Below are 14,793 nucleotides of genomic sequence, written 5' to 3' on the forward strand. Positions count from 1 at the left end.
AAACCCTCCCACCACGCCAGAGCTCCGCTTAATACAATAAATATTGGGTAATTCATCAAGCGAAACTTAGTTTATTTAATCCATATTAGTTGAGCTTGCAATAAAAACATGATTTGATTTTTTAATAAAACGTTTGACCGATTTACACACATTATCGTTTTATCTAAAACTCTTTAGATTGAGAATAAATAAAGTTAATGGTTCGACCAAATACAAATTAAATACGCCAAGGTCCCATACAAAAGGGTCATCATTTTTTGACACACTGAAAACTAGATTTATAGAACCCTATGCATGAATTTGGCTTGACAAGTAACAAATACGGAAAAATAATATGAAATGGCAACACGATGCGATCAAAGCATGCTGTGCTTAGATCGGGTTCTTTGACATTTGTTTGTTTTTTTCCGTAATTTTTTTCCATGCGATGCAAACCGCCGGTATCCGGGATTGCCAGGCTTAGTCAAACGAGGTAAAGTAACGTTTATTCATTTGTTTTCCGGTAAGACTTTTAATTTGTCACGGAACGACAAAAATTTAAAAATTTTCATCTTCACTTCAGGAGGAAAGTGATTGTAGTGCTTCGAATGGAATCATTTGAAGGATGCTTACCACGGAAGCCGCTATTATGCCGTAGCATTTGCACCGGAGACATCGTTACTAGTACGGATCCTGTCCCAGGGAAAAACAGAATGAAATGAATCTTAGTTAGTACCTGAGGAAGCGGACGATGAGCGATCACTGTTATAGGAGAAAAGTTCTTCAAATGTGAATTTCGTGGAAAAAAATTGGCGAAAATCCAAAAACTCATTCTACACGTGCGGACTCACACAGGTGATTGTGGTAACACGCACACAGAATTGGATCTTAAAAAAATGAATGATGATTTTTGTTATTTGTAAACAGGTGAACGCCCTTTATGCTTGTCCCCACTGTCCGAAAATATTCACTCAATCGGTAACGCTTAAGATTCACACCAGGGTGCATACCCGGGAAACTCCATAATTGTGCGAATACTGCGACCGAGGGTTCACTCAATCCTACAATTTGACGGTGCACCTACGAATCCAACACAAACATATAACGGTATACCGAGGACGTGCCGGCGTGCTGCCCGCGTACAATTGTCGGCGAAAAGTTTCCGGCTGCCACCGGGAAACTTCAATTGTCGCAATCGTGGTAAAAAGTATACCTTTGTGCACAAATGCAAGGCTTCTAAGGCCGAAGTGAAGGAAAAGATGTACTCGTGTAAAATCTGCAGCCAAACCTTCAAGCATCAGCAGAACGTCGGGTACCACTTGAGCAACAAACACAAACGGTTCGACAAAAATTTGAGAGATCTGGAGACGGACGAAGAAGAGACAAAAATTTGAGAGATCCCAATGTATAAGTTTCGACTGCAGTTGTTCGGAGTTCGGAATGCGCTCCAGAACTTAACTGGAGCCGACATATAGGGAGATGGCTGATTATCCGGCAAAATCTACTGCAACTGCTTCTGTAGCTTTGCATTGCATTTAAAGGCTTATTCTCCTATGTTTAATTTCCCGATTAAAAAAACAAAAATTAGCCACTACCAATCCGTATAAATGTGTACCGTATGCCAACCATATTATCAAGCTAATTCAGGTTTAAAGCTATTTTTAATATGGTGCAATCAACAATAGAATAACAATTGCCTGGTATGATATCGAGCAAAACCATCATCGTTTTTCATACGCGACCATACAATCAGGCCCCTGCTAGGCAGTCATTTTGTTAAAATCAGAATAACCCAATGCTATTGCACATGGGCCTAGAAGGGGCTAGGCCCATCATATGTTGGCTACTGTCAAAGTCTATATATCTCCATAGCGGATGACAGGAGCGACACACTCTGATTGTAATCAATCTACTAACTAATTTACCACCAATGGCCAGTAAATCCTTAAGAGCCGTGGCAGTTTTCCTCGTAATCTATGGTCCAATAGAAAAATTTTGCTTATTGCATTACAGGAGACTTTGATTGCAGACATACCTCGGGTGAACTGCACCCAGTAGAGTAGATAAATTTGGGCATCGAACATCCACCATTCAGAAAGTGGACCAAAACTAACGGAACTTGCGACATGTCGAGGTATTGGAGAGCCCAAAAGTAGGGGAAATGGTTGCATCTTCCGCTTTCAAACGCAACAGTGCAAATCGCTGAGTAAACATTTAGTGCAGCATCGCTTACAATGTGAACGTAGTTTTTATGAGTTGTGAAAATATTATGCTCGATCAAGCAGCGCAAGTTTTGTGGGAATCTGAAACAGACTTTTACCGAAACTCAGAACCTTCATAGGGAAGTTTGCGGAGCACTGCCCACTCGAAATTTTGGAATTAAGCTCAAATCTTTCAAATCTGCCGCGTATTTGTCTAGCGCATGCAATGTGCGCCATGTGCAATGATTTTATTTGAATAAACTAATCGCTATCAATCTTCTGTGATTGTAATATTTACAATCGTGTGTATTGCGAAAATGTGGGAAATCATTAGTATTAGATCCCTGCCAAAATAGTATGTTTATTTTAGGGGTGGGCGTAGCGTATTGGTAAATCGATTGCCTTGTACGCAGCGCACCTGGGTTCGAGTCCCGACCCCGCACATAGGGTTAGAAATTTTTCATAAGAGATTTTTCTAACCCGAAGAGGCGAATGACCTTAAGGTTAAAACCTCTATAATCGAAATAAAAATTAAAGGGTTGTGTACAGGACACGACCACGGTGACATTAAAAATGTAGCTTTTTTTTCAAGAGCGTGCAAATGAATTTTATCTATCACACATATCGACTCACGTTCTTGCTCACTCGCCTGTTTTCATATGTTTCAATTTGCTATATACCCTCCCCATTAAAACATAATTTATTGAAGGTTTTAACGGTAATCTATTAATCAATCAACTATCTCACTAGGTGATTGGCATTATTTGGCTGATCCATCTAGAAAAAATAGGCTGGTCTGTCCAGAAAATATATTCAAAAGAAAAGTTCCATATTGAGAACACGTCGCTGTTGTACTATCTTATGACAAACGCCATTTTGGGGTAAACTGAGTTAGATATGCCACATCACTTGGCTAAAAAATCTCTACAAAGTGGCGTTTTCAGAATTTTGACATTCTGCTTGCTTACTGAGATATAGCGAGAAACGTGCTGAGAAATTTTTAATTTTTTACTTCAATTAACTGTGTATGGGGATTGGCTCAAGATATCTTGATGTATAAGATGTTTTTATGTTTAAAACTATCCGAGATACAGAATGGTATAATAATTTTCAAAATAAAAATACACGCATTGTGTGAAAAAAGCAGTTTAAGTTTTAAATTGGAAATATAGCATGTTTGGCAACACTGTAACCAAAAATAACTATTTTTTCTAGATTCCCTGACTCATTTCCTTCAAGATGCATCTAACAGATTGTTTATAGACCAAATGAAGCCAAAGATATGAATAAAAGTTCATAATTGGTGATTTTTTTCCATGAAAAATTTTCCATGCGCGATTATGACACGTCATACAAATTTTGCCATCAATGCACACCTATGACACGTGTGAGTGCGACTTTTGTTTACATTTATAGTAAAAACTCACAACATAGTCAACCGATCTTCGTAATATTTGAGAGATTAATACAGAATAGAAAGAAGCTTCAATTGTATTCTTTGAATTGTTTATACCATTTATAAGTTTCAAGCTATTCAATCTCAAACTTTAAAAATCGTTTTTCTCGGAATATGCTAAATGGCGCTTGTCATAAGATAGCACAACAGCGACGAACTGTGATGAGGAAGCCCACGCTCGCCAACGGAAATACACAGATTCTCCATGAAATATGAAATTTCATTTTCCATTTAAATTTTCAATAATGTACTAATGGACTTAAGTAAACAATCTTAAGTGTAAGTATTTCTTGATCGATCAGTGGTGGAAAAATTGAAATTATTTGATAAATTGCATTGTTATGCAACGTTCGCACTACCAGTTAAAACGGGTTTTTATGCTATCTTGGTGACATTTTTCTTGTTGCTAATTATTAAAACGTGTTATAACTCTGTAGTGTAAACATTGTATTATTAAACCAATTCTGCCTTTTTTCTATTATATAGGTGTTTTATGTGGTAATAGGACTGACATAATTATATCTTCAGTACAGCGGTTTGTTTCATAATTTAAAGCAGATTTATTTTAAAATTTAAATTAGTATAGCCAACCGTTCTATTTGTTGTATACTTTAAAACGCAATTAGAACTGTGTTTTAAATACATAGGGTAGGACAGATACTCTGACTGGATAAACTGGGAAAACAATTTTAAGACCAGTAACGCTTAAGACATCGCTTGAATTTGAATCGAAAAAGAACACCCGCTTAAACTGCTGCTGGGACGGTAAGTTCTGTTTTAAAATTTTCCGTTGTGTGCAGTACGAAACAAAAGTGTTTGAAATTAGAAAACAAAAAGTTCTGCTGGGAATATGATTGTTTCCGATGCAATTACACTCAGGTTTTTTCACGCAGGGGATACAGGCCGTGTAAATGAAAACCGCGTAAATTTAAAAAAAACGCATAAATGAAAACCGCGTAAATTTCATAATCCGCGTAAAAAAAACCTGAGTGTACTCTCCTATATAAAATACTACGCTGCTGAACAGTGCAATAACTACAGAAGCACGTTGTCAGATGCCTTACTGAAAAAAACATAACCGAAATATGAAAACCAATAGGCTCTTTACCCTACGCAGCTACAAAGTGCCGTAAACATGGATTTACAAGTTACAACGCACACGCATGCATAAAAATAAATATATTTTTTTCAAACGCAACACTCTTAAGGCTCAAGTTACCTCAAGGCTTGGTAGTATGCGTAAGAAAAATTGTGTTCAGCTTTGCCACCAGATTATCCATTTAAACCTTTTCAAAACTCTAAAAGAAGAATATCAGTCGATTTATTAGATCATCAGGATTCAATTCATGCAAAATTCCTGCTGGAAAAACCATTGGCTTAGCTGGATGGTGCTTTTGAAAAAGTGGCTGTGATTTTTTTTCACACTACCACACCGAGCGGGGGTACGCAACACAACTGCGCAATGAAAAAACCACAGCCCCTTTTTCAAAAGCACCATCCAGCTAAGCCAATGGTTTTTCCAGCAGGAATTTTGCATGAATTGAATCCTGATGATCTAATAAATCGACTGATATTCTTCTTTTAGAGTTTTAAAAAGGTTTATATGGATAATCCGGTGGCAAAGCTGAACACAAATTTTCCTACGCACACTACCAAGCGTTCAATTCTAACACATGCTTAAAAACGGTAACTTGAACCTTAAGCAGCACACACCGTATTGAATTAAATCCAAACCACCCCACCCACCCACTTTGCAAATCATTCTGTGCTGGTACCCGAAAAATCCGCACACGGCCACCGCTGCCGAAAATGCATAGCGTCTACCGCTTATTGTAGTGCCCAGACGCTGCAGCCATGATCTTATCCCTTCGACATAAGAACAAAAACTGATTCAAACGGGTACGCGTCACCTCTATTTATAAACTAACCGTATATGGTTTAGTCATTTAGGTGCGAGTGTGTGCAAATGCCAACGTTGCCGAAAATCGATAGCGCTTATTGCATCGCCCGGAGAAGATGTTGCTCGTATGGGATAAGAGCAACAACTGATTTAAACGGACATGCGTTGCTTCTATTTATGACTTTTCGTGTGTGATTGAGCCACTAACCTACCCTCTAATGACGGCTGTGTCTGAGAAATCTGCCTCACGAATGGTAATTTTCCCGTTTTTCGTGAACTTTTTAATTTTACCAATTTTTAAAAGTCTACTTTTATTGGGGAGATATTAAATTATTACCAATATTTAAGTTAGGTGTTTCTGAATTGGTTGGTGTATGAATGATTAAAATCCATCCAGTAATATCGGAGTTATAAGCGTGCAAACCTTACATAGTTTCGTTACATGGGAGACAGTTTAGATTTTAGAATGACACCTAGCCCCAGATAGTGGAGTAAGACATTTTTAATGTCAAAAAAAGTATGTTTATTTTACTATCCATTCGGTCTAAAAGTGTTACACCGGCCCTGTTCCTTTCATAATAGTTACATGATGCAACAATCACTACGTCATCCGGAACTCCTCACGAGCAGTACCACGAAAAAACGTCTTCGCCGCAGGATTGCCTTCCGTAACCAACGTCTACTGTTACTAACAGTATATAAACAGCAGACTAATCTTATGAGTTGCAAACGATATCACAAAGATCATCAAAACCGGCAAACAACAAATCAATAACTGCAAAAAGAATTTCATTGAAAGTAGTAACATAAATAAATCTAAATCTGCCTGTTGTTCCGGTAAGCTTGAGGCTGTCTTGATAGGAAACATCCGGTAAAATAGTGATCCGATTAAGTGCCAAGGTTTCAAGAATTCCTCAGTTCATAGTTGTCTCAGGCATAGGGGCTCATTCGATCAAGTTTCTTTAATAAATCTGCATGCAGCGACAATTTCTGTTTTGATGTACAGAAAAATATTCTGTATTATTTAGCATCATTTCTGTTTCGGATGCCTTCGAAAAACTAGTCTAAATAAAATTTGTAATAAAGCTCTTTTTTCATTTTATGCTTTTGCTGATTTCTTTAATAACAAACATGGTAACTATGGAAGCGTTCATACCTGCGCTGCCAGTTCCACCAATATTTCATCGTAGTACGCTGTTACTCTGACAGTGTACTATTATCGGTGTACCTGGGTTATAAAATGTGTCCTCGAAAAATCGTCAGAGCATTCCGTATTAACATATTTGTGTTTGGTTCGACGATAATAAATTTATTTTTACATTTCTTATAAAAGAAATGTATAGAATTCGCTCAAACTTTCAAGACTTTTTCCGAGGCCCGGAGGGCCGAGTCTTATGTACCAATCGACTCAGCTCGACGATTTGGGACAATGTCTGTGTGTGTGTGTGTGTATGTAACGGACAAATTCTCATTCGTGTTTCTCAGCAATGGCTGAACCGATCTTATCCAAACCAATTTTAAATGAAAGAACTAAAAAACAGTAAGAACGCTATTAATTTGTTTTTGATTCTGATGTTTAGTTTCCAAGATATGAATGTTTGAATGCGTAAAAACGGCGTTTTTTGAAGTTTTTTTGAATTATCTGCCGAAATTGACAATGTAGATAAACAATTTATATGTTTTTAGACAGCTTTAACCAATACCTTTCGAACAAGCTATAGATTGTTGAAATCAGACTATTATCAAAAGAGATTTCGAACAAGCTATAGATTGTTGAAATCAGACTATTATCAAAAGAGATATTTATAATTAAATGCGGACGAAAGATTTTTATCATTTCCCATTGCCAGAAATATGACCAAAAACATGTAATCTATTATTAACGCCAAAACGGCTTATTTTAGGTCAACAGTATCTTTGGAGAATTTAATGGAGGCAATATGCCCTTTCTTTTGGTATTATGTATTTGCTGATTAATCTCCCTATGAGTGAGCTGTTTTCACAAATTTTCGTGGAAGTGATTATATCGAAATGATGTCTTCAGCAAATTTGTAGCTCTTACCAAATACAAATTAAATACGCCAAGGTCCCATACAAAAGCATTAATTTTTTTTGGTTCACCGAAAACTAGATTTAAATAACCCAATGATTCATATCTGGTTGACAAGTGGCAAAAACAAAAGAATAAATAAAAATGGCAACGCGTTTGGATAGATCTATGATCGAAGCATGCCGTTCTAAGATATAATTTCATTTTTGACAAGTAGTAGTTTTTGCTTTGTGGAATTTTTTTCTATCCGCGGTTCTACCCCGGGGCTAAATCGCAATCAGCATTCGCGCGTGGCCAGTAGTGCAACTTCCAAAGTGTTTTAGATAATCGGAATGTGGATTCGAAAACGGTAATTATTGCTTCATTCTCAACAGTAATGCTCTATATGACTGTCATTGTGTGTTTTAGTCTGAGCCGCATTGCACAACCCGTCCGAAAACTTTCAAAGGCTGGCTTAGCTCCTCACGGGTTGAATGAATATACTCGTTCAAATTCCATCGATCGCCTATCGGCTCTTCTTAATTCAGCCCAAATAACTCCGGCAACCACCGGCAAGACGGGACTGTCCACAAGAAGTCTAAATTACACTCCGGCTAGTAGAACTCCGCTAAAAAGTTGCGAAAATGCTACCAACCGTCGAGAGAGACAAACCACCGGTGGAAAACCGTGACTGGTTTACAGCTCATTGTGAGCGTATCTGTGACTATCTCTCCTGCAGGATTTTATCGAGCACAGAAATCTGAAAGCGATGTCAACAAAACAGTTTCTCGTTATCATTGTCCATCTGTTTTCGGCAGAATGGAGGCACTCGACAGCCTGAGTACCATTTTTTGGAAGATGCAATAAAAACGATGAATGAGCTAGAATATCCCCATACGATTAGCAGATCGGTGCTGAAAACTCCTAATGTGCCTCATTATAGTAATAACGTAATCGTGATGATTGGTTGGATAGTGCAGTTTGCTCCGCAGTCGGTCAGGAAGGTGATCATCGATCCATAGAGGTCATTTGTCCTAACAACGTAATAACTTTTGTTCTAGGTACATTCTTTGAAGGGAGACATGCATGTTTCGGAGGATTTTTCTACCACTGAATATCAGGAGTTCTTTTTCAAAAAGGCTGAAGATGATTTCGGTCTATGAAATTTTCAAAAAGAAAATGAGTTCGGTGCGATCGTACGGGAGCTGACAGATAAACCTGTGGCAGCTAGCTCTAATGGCCTGACACAACTGCAGGGGCTCTATTCTCACAGTCACGTCATTCAGTAACTAAAAAGAAATTTGCTTCTAGTCACTAGGTGATGTGACTGAGAATATGGCCCCAGGTTTGGAAATGAATTACCGAACTGGAACAAGAACTACAGGAGATCAATATTCAATCGATTTAGTAACTTAATCTCAGTGTTCTTTGAATTGTATGTTTACACTTTTATAATTAAAAATAACCTATTGAAACAAGTTATATTTTCCAGATTTCTACTTCGACCATATCAAACTCTTAACAAAACCATCCATCTAAAAGTACTAATACTGATTGAACTAAATGATCGACAGATCTTTGCTACCCTCTGGCGATCAGCCGCACTCCGAGATCGTTCTTCCCGAAACCCACAATTAACCATTCGGCAGTCGCGCTAGTGCACTGAGCGCACGCTGCTCTGAAAATCTAGCGAGATCGTCTTAGAGCACCAGCGGCTGTTCATTCAGTGGGCCATAAGCGCCACTTCTGGAGGGTTAAACGTAAATACTTGCATCTCGGAATGTGCCTACGGACAAGTTCTCAATTTAACTGATTTCCTTTGTGGAAAGTAACCCAAATTTTTCTCAATAGGCTGACATAGTCGATCCCTCACTCGACGTCGTTTCCTTCCTCTGGAAAATGTTGCAAGTTAAATTTGATTGTATGATGATTTTCTTCACCGGTGTACAGTTTGATTTAATTCTAGCAATGCTGTTCCTGTTCCGCTCTCGGAATTAAGCGACGTTTCAATTAATCTCACCATCGAAAGCCAAGCGGAAGCCGCAGACTAATCTTTTTATCTGAAACAATGAATCCTATCATTTGAGTTAGTGCGTTGAGCAGTAATTTTGTATTTGTATTTTTGTATTTTATTATCACATAAGCCTGTCAGTGTAATTGCAGATGTTGTACTTACTAGAGCCCAAATGAATATCGGAACATAGAGAATGATTTTTTCTCTTGTTTTTGATTATAGAGGTTTTAACCTTAAGGTCATTCGCCTCTTTACGGGTTAGAGAAATCTCTTTTTGGAAAAATCTCTAACCCTATATGCGGGGTTGGGAATCAAACCCAGGTGAGCTACGTACAAGACAATCGAATTATCAACTACGCTATGCCCGTCCCCGAAATATCATCTACCATATATAAGTACTACTATTTAATGTCGTTCGGTAAATTTTTGAGTTGTCACAATATTTCGAGTCTATTTTGACTACCCTACTGATTATAGATATCATATCCCCCTATGCTATTGTCTTTCCATATAACTGGTATGATATTTGGTATTGACACTCTTTACGAAAGATTTCCGTAGACAATATGATCTTTGGTAACGTATAGACGCGTGTTCCTGGATACCGTATTGGAATTGTAGTAAATAAGTTTATCTACACTTTTTCGTTGCCCTAGTCTGCCTTAAGCGCGATTCAGACGATACATCAGCTTCCGTCAACGGAACGTCACCGTTCACTGACCGAACTATATACCGCCTGACATCGTAGAAAAAAGTCTTTCATCTAATGCGTGTTGTATTGAAACCATCGACCGATAGAGTTCGTTCTGGTTATGAGCGGAAAAAGCATGTTTTTGCACACCAGAAGAAGGAACTTCGAGGACATCAGTTATATCTGGCGATTCAAAGATATTTTCCGAAAGTACTGGTATGATTAACAAGGATTGTATGTTGAAGCAGTAACCCTCTCCAACAATTTACGTTCAATCCCATTGAATGTTGCATATTGTATCGGCGGCGGTTAGAGCAAAATTACGAACATACAAGCGGACAGACTTATTGTAAAAACGACGACGAGTTTGATGACATTTTATTCAACTGGAAATCACAAACTGTGCCGCGGAAGAAAATAATCAAACTATTTGGGTATAGTTTTTATTCAGAAATAAAGATTTTTGTGCCGGAAATTGAATGGTCTATCCATATTGATTCAGATGCCTTTAATCTGTAATATTTGGCTTCTGACTGTTTGTGTTGGAAATATCACTTTTTCTGAGATTTAGATAATCTGTCAAGTATTTCTATTTGTATGCATCAATCTGAATTGCCCGGGATGCTGTTCTGACTCTTCACCAAGTATCGGTGCTCAAGTTTCGCTATGTTGTTATGCATCATTCGACCGCGGTTGCACTATCGCTGGTAACTAATCAACATATGTCGATTTATCTGCGTATATGTACTATCTGGTATTCACCCCCGCAAATACCTGCATTAATCTAAAGATCGAGCCGAAAAGTTATAATATTTCAATCGGTAGTTATAAAAAACGTAAACGTAGCCTAGTGAGATATCGATTGCAATACTGAGCCTTCCCGATGGATCATAAAGAGACCAATGAGTGGTCCTGTCGCGTTACGCACATCGTCACCACCGTGAGCTAAACTTCCGAATACCGCAGTAAGTATTTGCAGGAACGAAAACAGGGCTGACACTTCCTCATTTTCCTTCTCCATTTGATTGTGTCTGCTCGACGAATCACAATCAGAATCACCGACAGTGAACTCAGTGCGTGTGATTTTGTCCTGAGTCAGAATCTTGTTCTTCTGCCAAGGAACGACGAAAAGCTGTACGAGTACGGCAACCACAGTCCTTCGGAAACACTAATAACTACCGCCATTCAAGTTGGGATGTTATCCATGTTGAGAAGCTTCGGTCCATCGTGCACAATACTAAATATGTTAACTGCCAGTGTGGCTCCGTAAAACAGCGGCAATGATAACAGCCCAGCCTAGAGCGGATTCCTGGCGTTCAAAATGAATCTCCGAATTAACCAGAACATCACGTTCATCATAACACTTAGCACGGGTGAAATGAACCACGATCCGACGATCGTTCCGCGTGTGCTCCAATTGAGTCACTGCATTCCACGGCTGAAACCGATAGTCGAACCTACGATGCTATGCGTTCCGCGTTCGGCAGATTGAAGAAGGTTGCTACCAGCAGCCACAGGGCAGAACTGGCCAGCGCTGATAGGCAACCCAACGTCAGCTCAACCTCGATGCCTTTGTACATTTCACGTCGAAAATGCAAACGAATAACCGCGCGACGAATGAAAAACTTCTTATTCACGCAAATAAAAAAAACGAATGACAAAATATCACTAGGATACAATAATAAACAGCTTGGCGTTCTGCGTTGCCAGTTCCAATGATAATTCATCAAAGTACACTGTCACTTTGACACTGTACCTTTCCAGGTACAGGGTAGCGTAAAACGAGTCCTCGAAAAATCATCAGAGCATTCCGTATTAACATATTTGTATTTGCTCTTACTTTTGCGAATAACTTTACTGAAGACTTCAAATATCTATTTTGAATACTTTAAAAGTTATGGTTTGTTGTTTGTTGATAAGTCTTTGTCGCCTATTTATTGTTCAATATAGTAATAATCCATTAAAATAAGCCAAACATTATTTCGATAAATTGAATTTTGTATTTCATTTTTCTATCTACAACCGCTAGAAATAATCACCGAACACTTCCAAGTTGTCTGGAAGGAACTTGATAACTTATCAGTGCAAAAATGTTCATTTGTGCGAACCTTTTGACTGTAATTTTTCTAACTTATGACCATCCGATCAATCTGAAACATATCGGAAAATGAAAAGCGAAATAAATAACTCCATGCAACGGCGTAGCCAAAAGAAGGTTTTGGGGTTTAACGCTGCATTTGTTTATTACAATAACAATTATCTGATCCGTAGATTGATAACCTGTTGTAAACGCCATAAGGACTTTTGATAAATTGTCGGAATGGGGTCCTGATATGTAACTGATCTATTGGTCTTGATTTCACAGTTGTCTAATAGCATCAATATCAAATTCCTGCCTGAAAACATTCCAATAGAAAATTCCAGAGTTCTGTAATCAATCATAATCCTCAGATTTATTTTCAAATTGAGCTCGTTTTTGTAGAAATGTACTGTAATAAGGGTCTTTATTTAATAGGAAGCGAAGTTAAAATTGATTTAATGCCTATGAAACATAGAACTGTTCACCAAAAAAATGCATAACTTTCAACATTTGCTAAAAATGTTTTTGCCTTTCTCATTCACTCTAAAATTCGTCAATCTAATCCCGAACGGGACGGCCGAGTGTCATATACCAATCGACTCAGTTCGTCGAGATCGGAAAATGTCTGTGTGTGTATGTATGTGTGTATGTGGAAAAAAATGTGAGCTCTGTTAATCAGAGATGGTTGGATCGATTTGCACAAAGTTAGTTTCAAATGCAAGGTACAACCTTCCCATCGGCTGCAATTGAATTTTTTTATTGATTGGACTTCCGGTTCTGGAGTTACGAGTTGAAGAGTGCAATCACACAGCAAATTCCCATATAAACTGAAATGAAAAAATTTCAAAATCAAATTTGTATTTTTGATGTCAAATGACATTATAATGCATGAAACATTGAGATTTGATGTAAACTCGAAAAATTTTTGATGTAAACTCGAAATGATTTTTTTGGACTTTGGTACATTTTTGCCTTTCTCATATAGAAAGGTTATGCAATCACTCTAAAAATCGTCAATCATACCGGCCCGGAGGGAGTATGCAGTGAGGGGTTGCTACTTTAAAATTAAAACTATCACTATCTATCAAAAAACTCACACTATCCGAATGTAGAGAGAAATTTCTGAAAAATGACGATTTCCATTCGACTCTAGCAGGTCCTGATCGATTTTGATGAGAATTTATTATGTATAGGTCAAATGTTCAAAAACAGTAATTTAAGGTCAAGATAACATCATTTTGAAACCGCCAATTTCGGAGGTTTAGTATCTTCGATGAGTTTTACAAACGTTAAACAGCGCATCATTTGATAAAATAATTTTGACGGTATATCGTCCAAGAAGTATTTATGGTGAATTTTCTCAGGTTAATATTCATGACTACAATAAAGTCTCAACAAATTCGCTAAAGACACGAACTCTGTTACTAGTTTCTGAAAAAATAATTCTGCATAATTTTAAAACTTCAAAAATTACGATTTCGGAATTATGCCGTTTTGACAGTAAGATCGATTTTCACCAAACCTCCACCAATTGTAAAATTGGTATTGTAAAAAAACGTAAGAGCGATACTTCAATGCTGATAGGTGGGACCGAAAAAGTAAACAATCGCCAAAGGGGCTATATACTATATATACTATCATTTTGTCAATTTCAATAGCAAACAAAAAAAAACATTTATTTTAATAATTTCAACTACTTTATAAAGTTTTGGGTTTCGATCACTGAATCATGCAACATAGGATGTAAAAAACACAACAGTTTTTAAATAGGAAATAAAACCAAGTCTGGAAATATTCACTGTTTATTTTCTTTGAATGGTGTCACTGCTAGTATCGCTTTTTTAAGAAAAAGCGTTGATTTCTTATTTCTCAGTCGCGTTGGAAATTTGAGTATAAACTTCAGATCGATTAAAAAAAATCGATTTTTTGGCTCAGTACAATATACATAACCCCTTTAGGAAAATTCAGTTTTCCCACCACAATGCATTGATTGAGGAATTTAGATATTTTATTAACAGAGCATTAGCAATAATTCGTTTGAATGTCTATTTTATGGGCCATTTTTTCGCTTTCCCATTGATTTGGTTTGAGATTTCTAGCACTGATGTTGTCCTATGCTGATTTGAGCGATTCTCTGAATCCTGCCACTATCCCATGTAGTATGTGTTATCAAAAACATCGCGAAGCATCAAGTTCTAAATGTTCTCAAACGATATAATATCCGAAGAGTGATAAGAGTTATAAGAAATGTCTCATCACACTGTCAGGTAGATTAAAAGCGTTTTTTCAGTAGTAAATACTATTGGCCCCTTTTAAATAACTATTTTTTGAATTTAAAACAAATTAAAAATATTTTTATTGTTATTAAAAAAATGTAACAATACATTTTTAGGTTCATAATTCGCAAGTTAGTGTCCCTCAACTTTTTATATTAATGGTAAGT

The 14,793-nt window shown here is 37.3% G+C and overlaps 1 protein-coding gene and 1 long non-coding RNA gene across 3 annotated transcripts in view; both read left to right on the top strand.

The window, feature by feature from the left end:
- LOC131677944 (protein unc-13 homolog 4B-like) overlaps positions 1–14,793 on the top strand; it is a 207,705-nt gene that overhangs the window by 44,597 nt on the left and 148,315 nt on the right. The window lies entirely within an intron of this gene.
- On the top strand, positions 358–4,114 carry LOC131677945 (uncharacterized). Its single transcript, XR_009303497.1, has 3 exons — positions 358–502; positions 563–834; positions 907–4,114. It is a non-coding gene; the product is annotated as an uncharacterized LOC131677945 (long non-coding RNA).

This window comes from Topomyia yanbarensis, chromosome 1 (genome assembly GCF_030247195.1).
Source record: "Topomyia yanbarensis strain Yona2022 chromosome 1, ASM3024719v1, whole genome shotgun sequence".
Classification (NCBI taxonomy): domain Eukaryota; kingdom Metazoa; phylum Arthropoda; class Insecta; order Diptera; family Culicidae; genus Topomyia; species Topomyia yanbarensis.